General features: G+C 36.4%; 1 protein-coding gene across 3 annotated transcripts in view; it reads left to right on the top strand.

The window, feature by feature from the left end:
- The first annotated feature begins 403 nt into the window (after nucleotides 1-403).
- Nucleotides 404-16,522, top strand: part of TRPS1 (transcriptional repressor GATA binding 1) — a 262,134-nt gene continuing 246,015 nt past the window's right edge. For 2 of the 3 annotated variants that reach the window (XM_021671341.2, XM_021671340.2), the window contains exon 1: nucleotides 866-1,341. The gene's annotated coding sequence lies outside the window, so the exon portion shown is untranslated. Of the gene's footprint in view, nucleotides 519-865; nucleotides 1,342-16,522 lie in introns of those variants that run through there. The other variant, XM_012443290.3, reaches the window with a different exon arrangement.

Genomic DNA, 16,522 nt, shown 5'->3' with positions numbered 1-16,522 from the left:
GTATATGGAGATGTAAAGTAGGTAAAAAAGAATGTCAAGGTTAATTCAGAGTTCCTTATCTGCTACTAAAACCCCAAACTGCACGTATTAATCTTGCGGCATTTGAAAAATGTTCCCATTTTGTCTATTTTGTGGTACCCCCTTAAAGCACCCATTGAGTTTCTGGCTTCTCTTTAGCTCAAAAAACCATAGCAACCCCAGTCCGCACTTCTCCAACTCAGGATAGAGTTCAAGTTGTTCTCCTCAAGCCTTCTTGCCATGAAAAGCATGGGAAACGCTGATCACCAACTAGGTGTCCTAAGACTTCTTGCCACAGATAAAGGGCGGGGGAGGGGGCGCACACGCACAGACACACATCCTGCGTCCTTTAATTGGGAGAGGGAAGGGAAAGTAGCCACGGAAAAGGTAGAAGGACTTTGAGAGTTCTTGTGATTGTTTCTGTGAGCATCTCTGAGTGCCTGGGGAACGTCGGTGGGGCGGTCACGCACGGCCCCCCACCTGCCCCCCACTCCCCCAAGGTAAGTCCTCGTCTTTATCACAGTCTTCCTAACGCGTTCGGATTTTTCCTCCTTTTCCAGCCCGCACGTTCGCAGACGGGAGGTGGGGGAGGGAGGAGGGGGAGAGGCGGGGCGGGAAGGTAGCCGGGTCGCTGCACCGCGCCGTTCTCATTTGCGGCGCTCCGACTCGGGCGAAGTTCTCGCGCAGCCGGCTCGCCGCGGCCGGGGCCGGTCCCGGCGGGCGGCGGCGGCGGCGGGTGCTCGGAGCCGGGCGGGGCGGCGGCGGCGGCGCGGGGACGCGCGCTGTCTCTTTAAGGGAGAGCTCGGTCTGGGGTGGCGCTTTCCTCCGCGAAGGCTCCTTTGATATTAATAGTGTTGGTGTCTTGAAACTGACGTAATGCGCGGAGACTGAGGTCCTGACAAGCGATAACATTTCTGATAAAGACCCGATCTCACTGCAATCTCTAGCGTCCTCTTTTTTGGTGCTGCTCGTTTCTCCAGACCTCGCGTCCTCTCGATCGCTCTCTCGCCTTCCTATTTCTTTTCTTTTCTTTTTTTTTTTTAAACAAAAAACAACACCCCCTCCCCTTTCCCACCCGGCACCGGGCACATCCTTGCTCTATTTCCTTTCTCTTTCTCTCTCTCTTTCGCTCTCTCTCTCTTTTTTTTTTAATAAGGGGGGGGAGGGAGAGGAAGGGGGGGAGGCAGGAAAGACCTTTTTCTCTCCCCCCCCACAAAATAATCCAAGATCAACTCTGCAAACAACAGAAGACGGTTCATGGCTTTGGCCGCCGCGCCACCATCTTTCGGGCTGCCGAGGGTGTTCTTGACGATTAATCAACAGGTAAGGAGGGGAGGCCCGGGCGGGCCGCGGGGCCGGGGGCCGCGGGGGGCGCAGGGGGCGCGGGCTCCCCTCGGCCGGGCCCGGAGCGCCGCGACGCGAGTGCAGCGCCCGCTCGTGTGTGCGCAAAATGTGGGCGATCGCGAGCGGGGAGCCCTGGGAATTAAAAGTGACTTTCTTTGAAAAAAAAAAAAAAAAAAAAGAAGCCGAGGGAGAGTGTGCAGAAAGCCAAGCGCAGCCTTCTCGGGTTTCACATGCATTTTCTTTCTTCCTTTTTGCGCGTGTGATTTCTTTCTTTCTTTCTTCTCTTCTGCTCCTTTTCCCCCCTTCCTCTCCTCGTTTTTGTGGGTCTGAGGCATCTGAGCCTTAGAAACCAGCGACTTCAAACTGCAGTAGCCCCTGGAGTCAGCAGGGTCAAGTTCAGCCGCCGGGAGGAGGAAAAACAAATCCCCATTTGCCAAAAAAAGAAGTTTCAGGCCGGTGCCCCCTCCCCCTCACGGCCCCACTCCCCCTCGCTGTCTCTTTCTGGCTGATTTTAATTCTCTCCTACCGGGCGCAGCGGAGGAGCTGGAGGTGGTTGGACCCGAGGGGCCGCCGCCGCCACCGCCGCCGCCGCCCCTGCAAGTTTTCTGGGGGCTCCTGACAAGCGGGGCGCAGACTAGCCACCAGCATGCAGAGTAGTAAGTTGGGCGAACTCGGGAGGGTCGGGAGGGTCTCAGAGAGGGGCCTCCGTGTGGTCCCCAAAGTGGGGAAACAGCACAGGACTGCCTTTGGCTTTGAAGAGTTTGCAAAGGCAGGCTTCAAACTTTTTTCCCTTAAAGGCCCAGCTGGGCTGGAGAAGGCGGGTGTCGCATCCCTTGGTGCACCCGCCTCAGAGCGGCCCAGGACAGCTTGGCCGAGGGGTCTGTACCCTGTCGATACCATGTGGCAGGGCCTTGCAGCCCGGGCGCTTCCGTAGGGGCTGAGGAAAGGGCAGACTTCCTCTGCGGTGCGGTTGATGCGCCATGTGTCGCGCGGGTCAGGGGACACTGGCCGGTGATTAAATGCCTGACAGCAGTGGGACATCCAGGCGGACAGACGCTTTTGCCTTCTGTCTAGTTCCTGTTTGGGATCTAGAGAAACGCATCTTTGAATGGCAAAGGCAAACACCCCTGTCCCTCCAAATAACTCCAGGATAATAGGACCCCATGAATAATCTGAGGGTGAGGCGGAGGTGGGAGCTGTTTGAAGTTCAGAGCTGTTTTTGTGGCTGAGAAAGCTTTTCTGTTAGTACCTGTCTGAGATGGTGGTGTTTCCCCCTTTCCGCAGGGAAGTCAGTAACTGTTTTATGGCCCCAGGACTCTAAAGCAATTTAAGTTAGAGGGTGAGAAGGACTGGTGGGTTTCAGAGGGAATCTTGGACTTATTAAATTTTAGGACCTGCTTTACTTCCCTCTATCTTTTTAGGCCTCAGAACTGATGCTTTGAAAGTTCTTTAGTAAGCCATGGATCTTAATGATGACTCTAAATTATGATAGAATATTCATTCTTATCCCATTTTGGAAAATCACGGCTAGAGTTTAAGCGAGGTAAGTGAAGTGAGAAGCTCAGCGGAGAAGTTAAATCTGAGTCAAGTTAGGCCTATTCATTGAACTTTTGTAGCTTCATTGAACTTTTGTAAACGTACCAGGTGAACAGGAAAGGGTCTGGGAGAGATAATAAGTACAAAAGAAAAATACAGATAGGGCCTGAGACAAAATTACAAAGGAATGATAACTCTAGGCCTGGTTGTTGGCTAAAACTTGATTTTTCAAAGCAAAAATAAAATAGGAGCCTTCCAACAATTCTTCAAAGTCCTCCAGCTCTGAAGCTAAGACCTATGGATCTTGCTGGCATCATGTTACTTTCCTGCTGGTTTTAGAAAAAGTTGATCATTTAGAAAAGGCTGCCAGAGTTAAAAATGCAAGGGACAGCAAAGGAAAGTCATGCGGGCAGCCAGTTCTTGACGTGGACAAAATGAGAATGAAAGTTTCTGAACTCACTGTTGTGAAGTTTTACATGCCGCTCATTTGCTTAGAAGGCTCTCTCAGATATTCCACCAGTTAATGTAAAAAAGCAAACAGGATCTAAAATCGTGTGGGCTTTTTTTTTCTTTCCCCAAGTATGCCAGGGTTGTGAATAAATACAGGGTTTGTATGGGAAGATGAAGCGTTTCCTGTAAGTTATGATGCTGACAGGACAGTCTGGAAATGATACCAACATTTTGAGGATTTTTTTTTTTACCTTTAAGTGAAAGTTTATTAATGATGTGCTTAATCTTCACAAGTCAAATATATTCTTAGAGTTTCTCTTTCCTTGGATTTCATAACTTCCTTTTAAAGCTCTACCTTTGGATAAAAACATCTCTGGATTCAGTTTTAATATACAGGGCTACTAACATCCAAAGTTTGACGATTATTTCTGGATGTTAATAACGTGAAAATAAAACTCCTGAGGGGGAAATAGAGTCTTAATGCCAACGTTATAACTTGATTTCTCTAAATGTGAGGCCTTCAGAAGCTTCATTAGTACTCTGTTGGCAAAGCATTATTTATACCAGTGAGCTGATGTTTATGGCTTCCTGATATGTATGTTAGATGTTAGGATATATATGTATAGACTGCTTTTACACACATAATAGCTAAGTTTAACACTTTTGAATAAGTGGTGGAATGTAGCAAGTTACTAACACAAAGTTTGCCGCTCCTTTGAATTCTAGATGCTGTAAGGGTCTGTGCTACTATTTAGGTTTTGTCCTTTGTTTCTTAAAGGTAGTATTAAAGGAAGGAGAAGAGCGTCATAGTAGCTGTGAAGTCTGAGCTGAGTTTAGAGTTTAGGATTTCGATCACTAATATTTTAAATGATTTTATAAAGCTTTCTGCATACATGTTCGAAAACCAGTTTAGGCTCTGAATCAGTGTGCTAATCCTAAATGAGTTACACATACTACTACCATATTTTCAGTATTATTAAAGTCACCTACCACTCCTGAGTTTATTCTGATTTACATCATATAGATCTTTCCTATAAGGAAATCTTCATTCATAAGGAAAACCTTTAGAACAGGGAAATGAATGCATCTGTAGAAAAGCAGCTTTTACGATTCTAGCATTTCAGTGATGGTTCTATTATCACTACTATTATTAGATGTATATGTATATGTATGTACAGAGATACAAACCACAATATGTGATTAATGATCTGTACGTTTTTATTAAGAAAGCAAACCAAAGACTGTAGATTTTTATAAACTCTTGTCTTGCCTTCTTTGTTGAAGTAAATAAACATTACTGGAAGTTTTCAGAGGACTTACAGCAAATTGTTTCTGAGCTAGAACTTCATTTCACATTTGAAATTGGAATAAATACTGATAACTGGACTTTAAATATTTTTCCTAACACAAACGTTGTAAAATAATTCTATTTTAACTTAAGTTCTTCTTTTGATAGCAGCGATAATGTACAACACTATGCTATTGTGTGTAAAACAAAGTAGACTTTAAGAAAGTTATGGGCAGGTGGCTATAATTGATTTAAAGGAAAAATTATTTTTGTAATAAGGGATGAACTTAAAATAAAATGACTGGCTTACATTAAAGCATATTCTTATTAAGATTTCTCTGGTGTGTAAAATGAAGCCATTCATTCAACAGGCTGACAACTTTCCGCTTGGTATTTGCCTTTCCTTAATTTAGTTTCCGCAGGACAGCTAGTGTGGTAGTCTGCATCTGTTTTTAGCAGGCATAGAAAACTATAAACTCAGACAGTTCTTTCCCAAATATTGAAGCTCACAAGTTACAATCAATTTGATAAAAAAAGGCAAGATTTGTGAGCTCGTTTTTTGTCGTTCATCCTTGCTAGGTCAAGCTTTCAGGTAATAGGTTTCTTTTTCTCCCTCTTTTGCTGATGATAACTACTAATACCATTGATAACTAATTCTGAGTCTTGTTTACTCATTTATCATCCTTATTTTACTATTTGTTGAAGTTTCGAGAAATTAATGACAACATAGACTTGGTTTTACTTTGATGGCTTATCTATGTGAAAACGACATTTATATTTTGTTATTATACAGAAATCAGTGAATTCTTTGTTACTGTAATCGTTATGATTTATGGAATTTTTGAGTTCCCCTTAGATATAAAGATGCTCTTCTCTAGCCTTTGCCAAGTAGACATTTAATCTAATTATTTAAGAATACTTGTCATGTATAGAAAAGACTAACATGCTTTGCAATTATTTACATTAAAAAATTAACGCAGAGGTTTGTTGTAATGTAATTTTAAAAATAATTTGTCTCCTGAAAACTGTAACCAGTAGATTAAAGTAAATATGCTAAAATACCAAGTCTTGTTTTGTACCATTGTTCAATAGCAAATAGTGCTGCAGAGGAAATAACCATTTTTTAAAATTTATCCTCCAATGTAAGTAGGGCCAATGTCATTTGTTTGTATAAAATATTCTATTAATTATTTATGACCTTTATAGATAATATTTCCAATTTTATTATTATGATCACTTTTTGAGCTGTCATAATGCTCAGTGATTCTCCTATTCCTGAGAACTGAATTTGGCCTTAAGTTTGCTTTTTTGATGGACATAATAATGTAGAACTTGACTTTGGTTAGAAAGAGATCTTTGAGCTCAAGGAATCTCTGAAGTTGCAGTAGGATCTACAGGTGAAAACCATTTGAATTGTTAAGCATTATTTAGGTGAAGAAACTTGACTGGTTCCTGCAGCATATAGTAGCTATTATCGTAGCGGTCTACTTTTTGCTATCCTACTTTTTTTTTTTTTTCTTTTTCCAAGAGCACAAATCCAAATAGCAAAACTAAAGGTGAAATTATCTATGTACTTCAAATTTGTAGCATCGTTTGAAGTCATTTTCTGATTCCAAGCTATACCTGAAATACAAATAACATTAAGACACCCCAAAGAAGACATTAGGATACACTTGTCGTTCTTAAGTGTATTTCACTAAAAATAATAATAAAAAAACTTTTAATTTTTAAAATGTTTCTAGCTTTTAAAAAGCCTGCAGTAAATACTTTACAAGTGGCTAGACACCTTCCCTGGTGGTTTAGTTTATACAAGCAGGAAACTTTCTCTCCTACTCTTTCTCTCTCTCTTTCTTGTTTTCTTTAAACCAACTGACGTAATGCCAAACTTTGCTTTAAAAGAACAGACAGAAGTAATTGGTAGCTTTTAACTTTTAATAATGTTCTGGATTGGTTTTAGTGGCCAAAATGCCATTTAAAAAAAAAAAAAAAGTTCAAGTAAGAACGGGCTTGTGGCCTGAGGAAGAAAGGCTCTGTTGATGCAGTTATTTTTATTCTTGTTTTTCAATCTGTTATTAAAAATCTTTCCTGCTGAGCACTGCTGGATTTCTCCAATTGCTCTTTGTGATGGCTGGTGCATTTCAGGTTACCGTAACTTAAACAGTTTTTGGGTTTTGGGGAGGGTGGGTATTTGCGTTGCATTATTTCTTTCTTATTTAGAAAAAACTCCATTTGTTTTTGTTTCAATTGAGATTAATTAATTAAGGTCATCAATGGCCACAGGTCAAAGAATGTTTATATAAAGAATGCGACACCTGTTAGAAAGAGCCTAAAATGTGGAAGTTTACTTGTGACGTTAATCATTTTTACGTGCACAGGTGAAACTTTACAAAAATACATTTTTAGATTGAAAACACTAATTTTAAGGGTCAGTGCATTTCTACGGGCAGCTCTTTTTTTCTTACAGTTTTAGATAATCTTTTACCCTAATTATCAAGCAATATTTTAAGTTTCTTTTCTGTCCTTTTTTTTAAAAATTATTAGTCATTTCTTTCTTTCTGACTTTGCACAGGCAAACAGAGCTTTCTTCAGTTAAGAGACATCTTGGTGATGTTGATTGACATCAGGGCAACTTCAGAAGCTGGCAAGTAGGAAAATCTTTTTAGGGGGCAAAAAGATTTGTGTTAGTATTCCCTTCCTTGAGGAAAGATACTCCACCCAGAAATGGGGCCCTCTGCCCCATTCGATGGGTCAGAACTAAGTACTGTCTGGACATTTCTTTTGTGAATTGTTCCTGAGGTTTAAATCTTATGGTTACTTGTCCTGGACTTTGCTTTTAACCCGAATTGTTCCTGATAGATTTTGTTTTCCTTCCTAACCTAGAGCTCATTTAAGGAATACATAGTGAAAATTAAGTGTCACACAGGGAGGAGTATAGTCTATGGCATTTAAACTGATCACAAAAAGCATTCCGCATATTAGTGGCATTGAACTGTTCTCTGCTTAGAAACTTGACAGTTTTGATTTACTTGATAGGTTTCTCAGTTTTTCTTGTGAGAGTTACAGACTCTAGTTCAAATAATAGACGTTCCTGTTTTGCTCATGGCTCCTTTAGTTAAAGATTTGTTAGGAAAAACTTCAGGAACTTAATCTATGTGTTGTTCACAACAGCATAGTGAAAGTTTCTTGGAGTTAAGTCTAGATTAATTTCATTTATTACAAAGTTTTCAAACATCTATTTCATGTTATGGCTGCATCTGTCAATAAATTTTTATTTAATGAATGTTGTTTGTTACTTCAAAACTGAGGGAAAAGTAATAGTTTAGCAAGAAGGAAAGAAGGCAAAAGGAGGTGTTTAGAGCTGCAGTCCCTTAATATCAGCAGATTGTTTACTGGTAAGTGGTGGGGAGGGGTTGGTGGGAGGCTTTGTGGAAGATGATACCAAAAAAAAAAAAAAAAAAATCCATCGATTGCGCATATGCTCCCCTCCCCTTAAGGTTTACTTAAACAATATGTTTCGGTTTTGCTTCAAACCATTCTGAACCATCTCTGCTCCAAGAATCCACCTCTATCTTGGTTCCTGAGAGATTAAGGATAACATTTTCTGTTGTATAATGAACAGCAGTATTATTTGAACAAAGGTAACACATTTTGATATTTGAACAAAGGTAACACATTTTGATTTGTGTAATCTTTTAGTAGCTAGTCATAGGATACCTGTAATATGAGAGGAGTTCTAGCAGTGTAATTGCCTGGAAATGCTTGAAGTATCTACGATAGCTTTGCTATATTTGAATTAATGCCAATATATGTGCATGCTATAATAGATGTATTTTATATATGGAATGTATGTAGACAGATATTACTTAGACACATCTTGATGGTGAAATTTAGAATGCTAAACTATTAGCTCTATGCTTGAAACGTGAATCTTTTAAGGAGTTACATGACCTACGTTATGAAGTCTAAAAGTTTGAAATGAGTATGGAGTTTAAACATAATGAATCAATTGTTATCATAATACTCTTATATCTGCTCTGAATTTACTAAGGATTTTTTTTTAAAGGAAAAATCTATAAATCAAAATGCCACCTTTCAGTGTATTTTAAGAAATGCATCTGAGGTCATTTTTTAAAAGTCGCATTTCTATTGAGAGGAGTAGTTAAGGGACAGGACTGTTTGTGAGTATGTCATTTTATGGGCTACCACTGTATAGTTTACAATTCTGCCATCTCAAAACGTTATGTGGAAATAATATGGAACATGTAAAGACTCTGTACTATGACCCAATGCGTTTTTCCCTAGGGTGATGGATTCTGTGCGTCACCCAAATGTGATGCTATTTGCCAGGCTTGTAATACTGGTTTTGAGGGTTGCTCTATGTCCTATTTCATCAAGCAACACAATACAACAACTTTGGTATCTAGGGTAATTGACACAGTCAAATAGGTTCTGGAAAACATTCCATATACTGTTAAGTAAGTCAGAAGTTAATGTACATATTAAATTTATTTAACATGAATAAACAAATGATTTATCGTTAGCTATTTGTCTTCTATACTAGACAGTGTTAGAAGGAAATATACAAGTATCTACAGTTTATGTTCCATTTCTTTGTTTCTTTTTCAGGGGAGCATGGTTCTCTTGTTTGCATTAATAATAGCTTTATGTATTAATTACTTTTTATTCCTGATAGTGAGTAAGAGAGTATAATAAAGAATACTAAACATATTTATATTATCTATTCTATATGTCCTACACTTGAAAAAAACATTATTAGTTATTAAATTGAGTGTTATAGTAACCAGGAATGAATCCAGTACTGTAGAAGACAATAGATAAGACCACAACTGCTATTTAAGCAATAAAAATATCTTAGTTGTAGAAAAAGAAAGATCAAAAGGATTTCAGAGCTGTTTTTACTTGTAGAATTTGGACAGAATGTATAAAGCTTACAAATCAATAAACATTCATAATATAACATGTGCTTCCTGATTGGATTCTACAATATGGCTTTTTGTGAATTTTTGTGAATTGCTATTTCAATTTCTATGTGTATCATATGGAACATCAGATACGTTTATAAATAGTGTAAAATATATGGGAGAAGTTAGTTTGTAGAATCTAATTTCTCTATTACATGGATACACTTCATGTGCACAGGGATCAAGCATTACTAATCTAGTTTTAACTTTTTTTCTCTGAGCTATGCACAAGTGCAACATATGAATTTGTGGCTTCATATTAACTAAGTGCGTACATGTACGTGCAGGATATCTGTAGTCTCACTTGCATAGAATGTTTTTACATTACAGGCACTACATGGAATTTAAACATACGGCATATTTTTTGAAATGACTTTAGTCTTTGTAATGACCATTTTAATTACTTAATGCATCCTAACACCTATTCGAGGGTTAATTTAATTGTAATTTTGGTTCTGAAATGAGAGCATGATGGACAAAACAAATTAAAAAGCAAATTCTACTTGTGTCTACTCTGTGCTGTCATTATCTGCACATCATCTTTAGCTTTGCAAGATGTGGAAATAAATACACCAGCCTATTTTCTCTCAATACTGTCAAGTAGCTCTGAACATATAAAAGTTCCTAAAAGAAAGTTTTGTGTTTGTTTTTGCTTTGTTTTTTGATGCCAAGTTAAGACAGGTTATATATATATTAATTTTAATCAAGGCCCATATTACTAAACTTTTCAATATATATTCATCTCTTTGATGTATTATTAATAATTCTGTATCAATTATTTTTTGATAAACCTTTGAGGTCTTTTAAAATCATATGTTTCACCTGTATTTGGCTCCTGAAGTTTTATGTTAGTAAATAGATTTAAATTATAAACAGAAAAATACGAATGATGTTAAGCTGTCTTTAACTTAATATTAGAAGTACATCTTTTTAAAAGATTATTGCAAAATTTGCTCCTCAGTTCTGCAAACTTAGGAAGATTCTAAAACATAATTTATCTACAAGTGGTCACTGTAAGCAGTTACACATTCAAGGGTTGAAAGATATGAAATACTGTTTTCTGTAACTTACAAACAAACACTAAGAGGTGTTTCTCCTTTGTATTTCGAATGCATTTGCGTTACATTCTTTGGATGTATGATGTGGTAAATTACTGTAAGAAACTCACTGTCATCTAAATCTCAATTATAGTAAACTATTTTATTCTATCCCATTACTGTTTATTCTATTTTTGAAGTCTGGTTTTTAAGACAACTTACGCTTTTGAAGGAATACCCTAATTATTTATAACATATTTTACCTTTTCTTTTTACTTTGATGAGCTTTAAGAAAGCTGTCAGTAAGAAGATTTTAGGTCATTAGTAAAAATCATAATGTACACATTTTATGTGTAAATATGTGTACACGAGCTTGCATCTTCACTGTGTCAAACATTTAACTCTTTAGTGTTACACATATTTGTATTCAGTGTTACACATATTTGTGTACATTTAGTGTTACACATATTTGTATTTAGCATTACATGTATTTGTGTATTTTTATGTACATCGTGTAGTCTTTACTCCCAGAATAATTCAGTAAACCACGATTAGCATGTAATTATGCACATACATGTTCTTCTCACTTCCTGAACAATGCAGTGTATCCTTGGCAATACTGACATTTTGAAAATGAGAGCAATAATGATTAGAGCTGGAGAACTGGAGGTAGATATTAGTGTTAGAGTTTCCCTCATTTTTCATTTTCCCCATTTTCAGTTCCTTCTGTAAAAGAGAGATTGTATATATCTGAACAGAAGGGGGAATAGGATGCTGTATAATCCATGATAACATAAGGAATGGTTGCTGCACGTGGCTTTATTTATATATCTCTGACATAGAAAACTTTGACCCCTTCGCCTGTTGTACTTGGGAATTTTAGATAAACCCCATTGGGGTCACACTCATCAGTTCCGGCTTTGCGTGACGGAGAGCATTCTCTAGCTTCTGGTGTGCTACTGTGCTGTTTTCCTTTAGGAGTGGAAGGTCCTGTATGTTAATTTGGCATTTGGAAGCACAACTAGAATTCTTACATTTTGAAAATCCTCTAAATGGTTTTCAGAAGAGTGAGCAAAGATCATGGGCTGAGTGATATCGTTGATTTTAGGATGCTACAGAAAATTGTGCTGAGATCAAGCATGCTTCCTTTGGCTTATTCTGCCCTGCTTTATCATCATTTTTTCTTTTTTATCAAACCTCTAGTCCCTCCATCACCCCCACTTTGTGGGGTCTAATATTTTACTTTCTGGGGGAGTAAGAATTTGCCTTCTCAGTGGAAAAGCGTGTAAGCTTCAAGATTTATAACTAATTTATAACTACCTTTATAACTTTTCCATTTTGGGGGCAGTGTCTAAGAAGAGGAAGAAGCTTACATACTTGATTTGATTTGATTTGATTTTTTGCTATTGAGTAGGAGTTTGCTATTCCATTTCTATGAGAAAATGCATTGAATAGAATTAAATAAAGTTGTGTAATTTTGAAACAGTTATAAGCACTAACTATGACATAGTTTTGGCTTAAAAAAAAAGTCAATTTTAGTTACCTGGTACTTCCATCAAACTCTATTCCAGGTTTATAAATATGAATTTGACCATTCAATCATCGATGATGCTTGAAAGTCACGTTTTCTGCATTTAGGGCAGAATAATACTTAAGAGATTCTCACCATCAGTATGTTTTAAATTCCTAAGAAGTAGAATGCCAAGTATCATGTTATCAACGCTTTGAGGTCTATAGTAAGGAGTTTCCTTGCTTATGTTAGCTTATAAATTCAATAACATCAGTCACAGGCTGCTTAACATATTTATGAGTTGAGTTAGTGTAGTTCAACAAATGATTGTATTTCCATCAAGTTTAGGGAGTAACGTAAACTAGAATAGTAGCCATCTAGTAGTTCTGAGGTTTAAAATTTGTAAATGATTTTTAGGAGCAATGACACGAATATCATATCAGGTAGAAATACTCGGAGCGATCACCTTTTCTAAGAGTTAGTTCTATCTTTCATGTCTAGGAAAATATAACAGTGAATGTTTGCTTTTTGTATGTTTTGTCTCCAAGCAGAGGAAATTGACAGTTTTATGTTTTAAGTGCCGAAGTTGTTTTTGGCTAAGCAGTTCCAGAGTTAATCACTGGGATGTTAGCTTGAATTTTTGTCTTTAAAAAGTTTTAGATTTTTAAAATGAAATATGCTTCCATTATTTCCAAATTGACACCTTGTGTTCTGGATTAGTTTTTAGAGAAATGTTTTCCAAATTCTCTTGGATTACTTGAAGTCCATTGATTTTGAAATACTTAGTTTAGTTTTTTTCTTTTAAAGCTTTTCAGAAAGGAGAGAAAGTACTTCTTTTCAAGGTTTTCTTATTACACAAACCTTGTTATTTCTTATAAAACACAAATAAATTTTGCAATTATTTTGTATTTTCTTCTCTTGTGTTGTTTTTTCCAGAAACTTTTTGATGCATCAGAAATTGATAGATCAGTAATTTCAGTTCTCCTGTCACACCTTTTTGTGATAAGATATTTTGGTCATTTCTAAGGAGTAGTTAGAGGGAACTCCTTTCATAAATCATTTTCACTTCAAAAAAGAGTGATGTTGGAAAATCATATAGTATTCTTTGTTGTTAATTGAAAATTAGGAATGATGTAAAATAATATGATGTTTAGTTGTTTCTCATTTAGACATGATGCATTTTATATCTGAAAATTTGATGGGAGGAAAAATAAAAAGCAAACAAAAGACTCCATAACTTTTACCAGGCTTGAAACTAGCTTAAGATAGTTCTGTGGAATTCTCTAAAAGTGATAAGAAAATTTAAAGTACTGCCCAAACACAGAGTTTAATTTAAATCTGTATGTAGAGTGGAGACTTTAACCCGATATATTTTAATGTAAAGACATTTTAGAATAAAGAAAACTTTCTCTGTTTTTTGGGGCTGTTTTTGTATTTTCAGCTGCTTTGCTTGAGATGATCAGCATTCTTAAATTATAATTATGTGTAAAAACAAATAAGCTGCTACTATAAACTAACAGCTCTGCACATACATCTTGAATACTATTAGAAAACATTTTCATTAGGAATAAATGCATTAGGCCCTAAGTAAATTTAAGATACCCAACTGCAAACTTAGTATCTCTAATACATTACCCATACTAGTCCCTGAAAAGTGGAATTGATTCTGAGAGAGGTTATTATTTCCAGTACTAGTAGAGTGTATTTAATAATATTTTGGTTGAAATTTGGGCATTTCAACCAGCCACCCCCTTGCTTGGTTCCTGTGATGTTAGGCAAACATTTTGCCAAAACGTTTGGTCCGATGTAATCACATCGGTGTTGTGTAATTAAGATAATATACTGACTTTGAATTATGTTAATGTGTTATTTTGAAAGTATAATTTTAAAAATTTGCCCATTTGGAATACAATAGAAGAGGCAGAATGATGTTTTTCTATTTAATTCAGAGCCTCTATGTACAGATAAACTATGAAAAATTCAATAGCTCCTTTTATCTTTTCTTAATGTGGGAGAAAGTGGGGGTTTATTTTCATAAACACCATTGTAAAAATAATTGATCAACTGTTTTTCTGACAAAAGATCATGTACCTAAATGTATTAGCTGACTTTCAGAGCCTAATAGAATGTACATTTTGTTTCATTAGGTTACATTAATAAAACCATGTACAAAAACAAATAAATGGAAGATAAATTAAATCATCTATCTGAAGTCAGATGTAGGGTAAATGGTGTAGTCTCTGAGATTACTCCCTTAGTTCTGTGATTTCGCTGTAAGAGCTGGCCACCATCTATTCTGCTATGGACACATTGTGCAAAAATGTACAATGTTTAGCTTCCCACAAAAGGAAAAAAGTACGGATTTAGGCTTGAGATTCTTCTAACATTTTGTTATGGAGAAACAGACGCTGGCCAAGGAAACACTTCTTTTCTCAATGGCGGAACTGTCTTCAGCTGGTCAGTCTAAAATCTGCCGTTCAAGTTTGGTTTTATTTCTTTGTTTTTCTTTATTTCAGGTATATCAGAGTAACCATTAGGTCATCTTTTATTCTGAGCGATGGAAGGGACTTGAGCTACTATTCATTCTTGCATAATCTTATTTTACAAACAAGAAAACTGAAGATAAAAGTGACTTGCCCCTACTTGGTTAAAGGACTGAGCTAGAACTTGGGTCTGTTCACCTTCCTAATTGATATGTAAAACACTAGATGATTTTGATGTTTGCTGAGGAAATCTGTCTAATATTTAGATTCATTAATCTTTATTTTTTCTTTTTGCACATGGATATGAGAGTAGAATTAAAATGTCATTTATTAGGATGCAGTGAGAAATTGATGATCATATAATGAATCAGTTGATATAGTCACATGATTTCTTTACCAGTACCTTTAGATATGGGCATCAAATGTTTAGAAGTTATCACAGAAAGTTCAAGAGTTAGTATGAAAAAATCTAAGCTTAATGCTTTTTTTCAAACACCTTAGTAATAGAAATGTTGGATTTATTTAGATAAAATCTAATTGGTACTGAAAAACTGGTTATGAAAATAGTCATTAATAAGGAGCTAGTTTGTATTACTCTTTTTCCAGTTAACTTAAAGCAGCTTTAACATTTATCTACATAGAGACCAATATTTTGAAAAATAGTCCATTTGAATTAAGAATATTTTTAATATTCCATGAAATGGACATTTCTTTATTCATAACAGTCATAGTACCCTTGGCAGGTTGAAAAACTGTAGACGGCATCTGTGAGATTAGGCTTGAAATGTGCAATTAGTTATTAAAATGTGGCTGGAAACCCATAAGTGGTATTTTACATAAACTCCTCTGCATTTATAAAAAAACTAATGAAAGAAAAATAAAATAACCTCATTTATTTTAAATACTTTTCTTATGAATCTTGTCTTTTGAATGATAAATTTCATCTTCAAATGGAGGAAAAATATTTTAAAATATACATTTAATACCTCTATTTTTCTTTTAGAATTTATCAACTTTCCATTTTTTTGCCATGACTCCACTGTATGACATGGATGCAATTTATGTTTATTGATTATAGTTAAGCTAATTTTAATCATTTACTTCGTTGGAGTGAAAATACAGGAATAATTCCCTGTCTTCTTAGACTTCTGAAGTATTTTACTTAAATCCCTTGTTTCTTATCTTTCAGACCTAGTTGTTACATTGTATTGTCTGAATGGTGAATGCCCCCTCATAGGTGAAATTCACGTTACAACACCAGTGCTATTGTCATTTCCACCTCTGGGTTTTAGAGAATTGTGGTAAATACCATGGAGAAAAATGTTGAACCTAAGACAATCTCCAAGCTCTTTCAGAGCATAGCTCCAGAAAGGACTTTGAAATGCCGGAGGAGGTGTGTCAGGCCATAGAAACGGCTGGACTGGTCCAGGGTCTGTATTTGAACCCAGTTCATCCTAAGTTGCAGGGTGAAGAAGATATATTGTACTTTCATTTGCATGGGTTTTCCTCTCTGTCTCTTAGCCAGAAGGCAGCCTTGCAGCCTTGTCTTTTTTTATTTTTATTAAAAAAAATTTTTTTTTCTTAACTTTCGTTGTTTTGTTTAATGTTTCTTTCAGGCGAAAAGCCTTTTATAAATAGCTTATAAGTAGTTTTTCCTTTCAAATGAAAGTTTACTGGTGGCAAATAATACTACTTATTCTATCAGATAAAATCAATTAACAGAAAGTTATAGAATGATCTTTAACACTAAAAAGCAATTTTAAAATGGGTTAAGGAACCATTTTGACTATTATGCTGATCTTTCCACGTAAAATCTTTTTCTTGGTGTGGTGAGCATACTATATGAAGAAAGGCTGAAAATTTCCATTATTATT

This window comes from Aotus nancymaae, unplaced genomic scaffold, assembly GCF_030222135.1.
Source record: "Aotus nancymaae isolate 86718 unplaced genomic scaffold, 86718_ANA_hifiasm-v0.15.2.pri h1tg000036l, whole genome shotgun sequence".
NCBI classification, from domain to species: domain Eukaryota; kingdom Metazoa; phylum Chordata; class Mammalia; order Primates; family Aotidae; genus Aotus; species Aotus nancymaae.
Note: the sequence above shows the minus strand (reverse complement) of the source record. Positions and strands in the feature narration are given on the sequence as shown.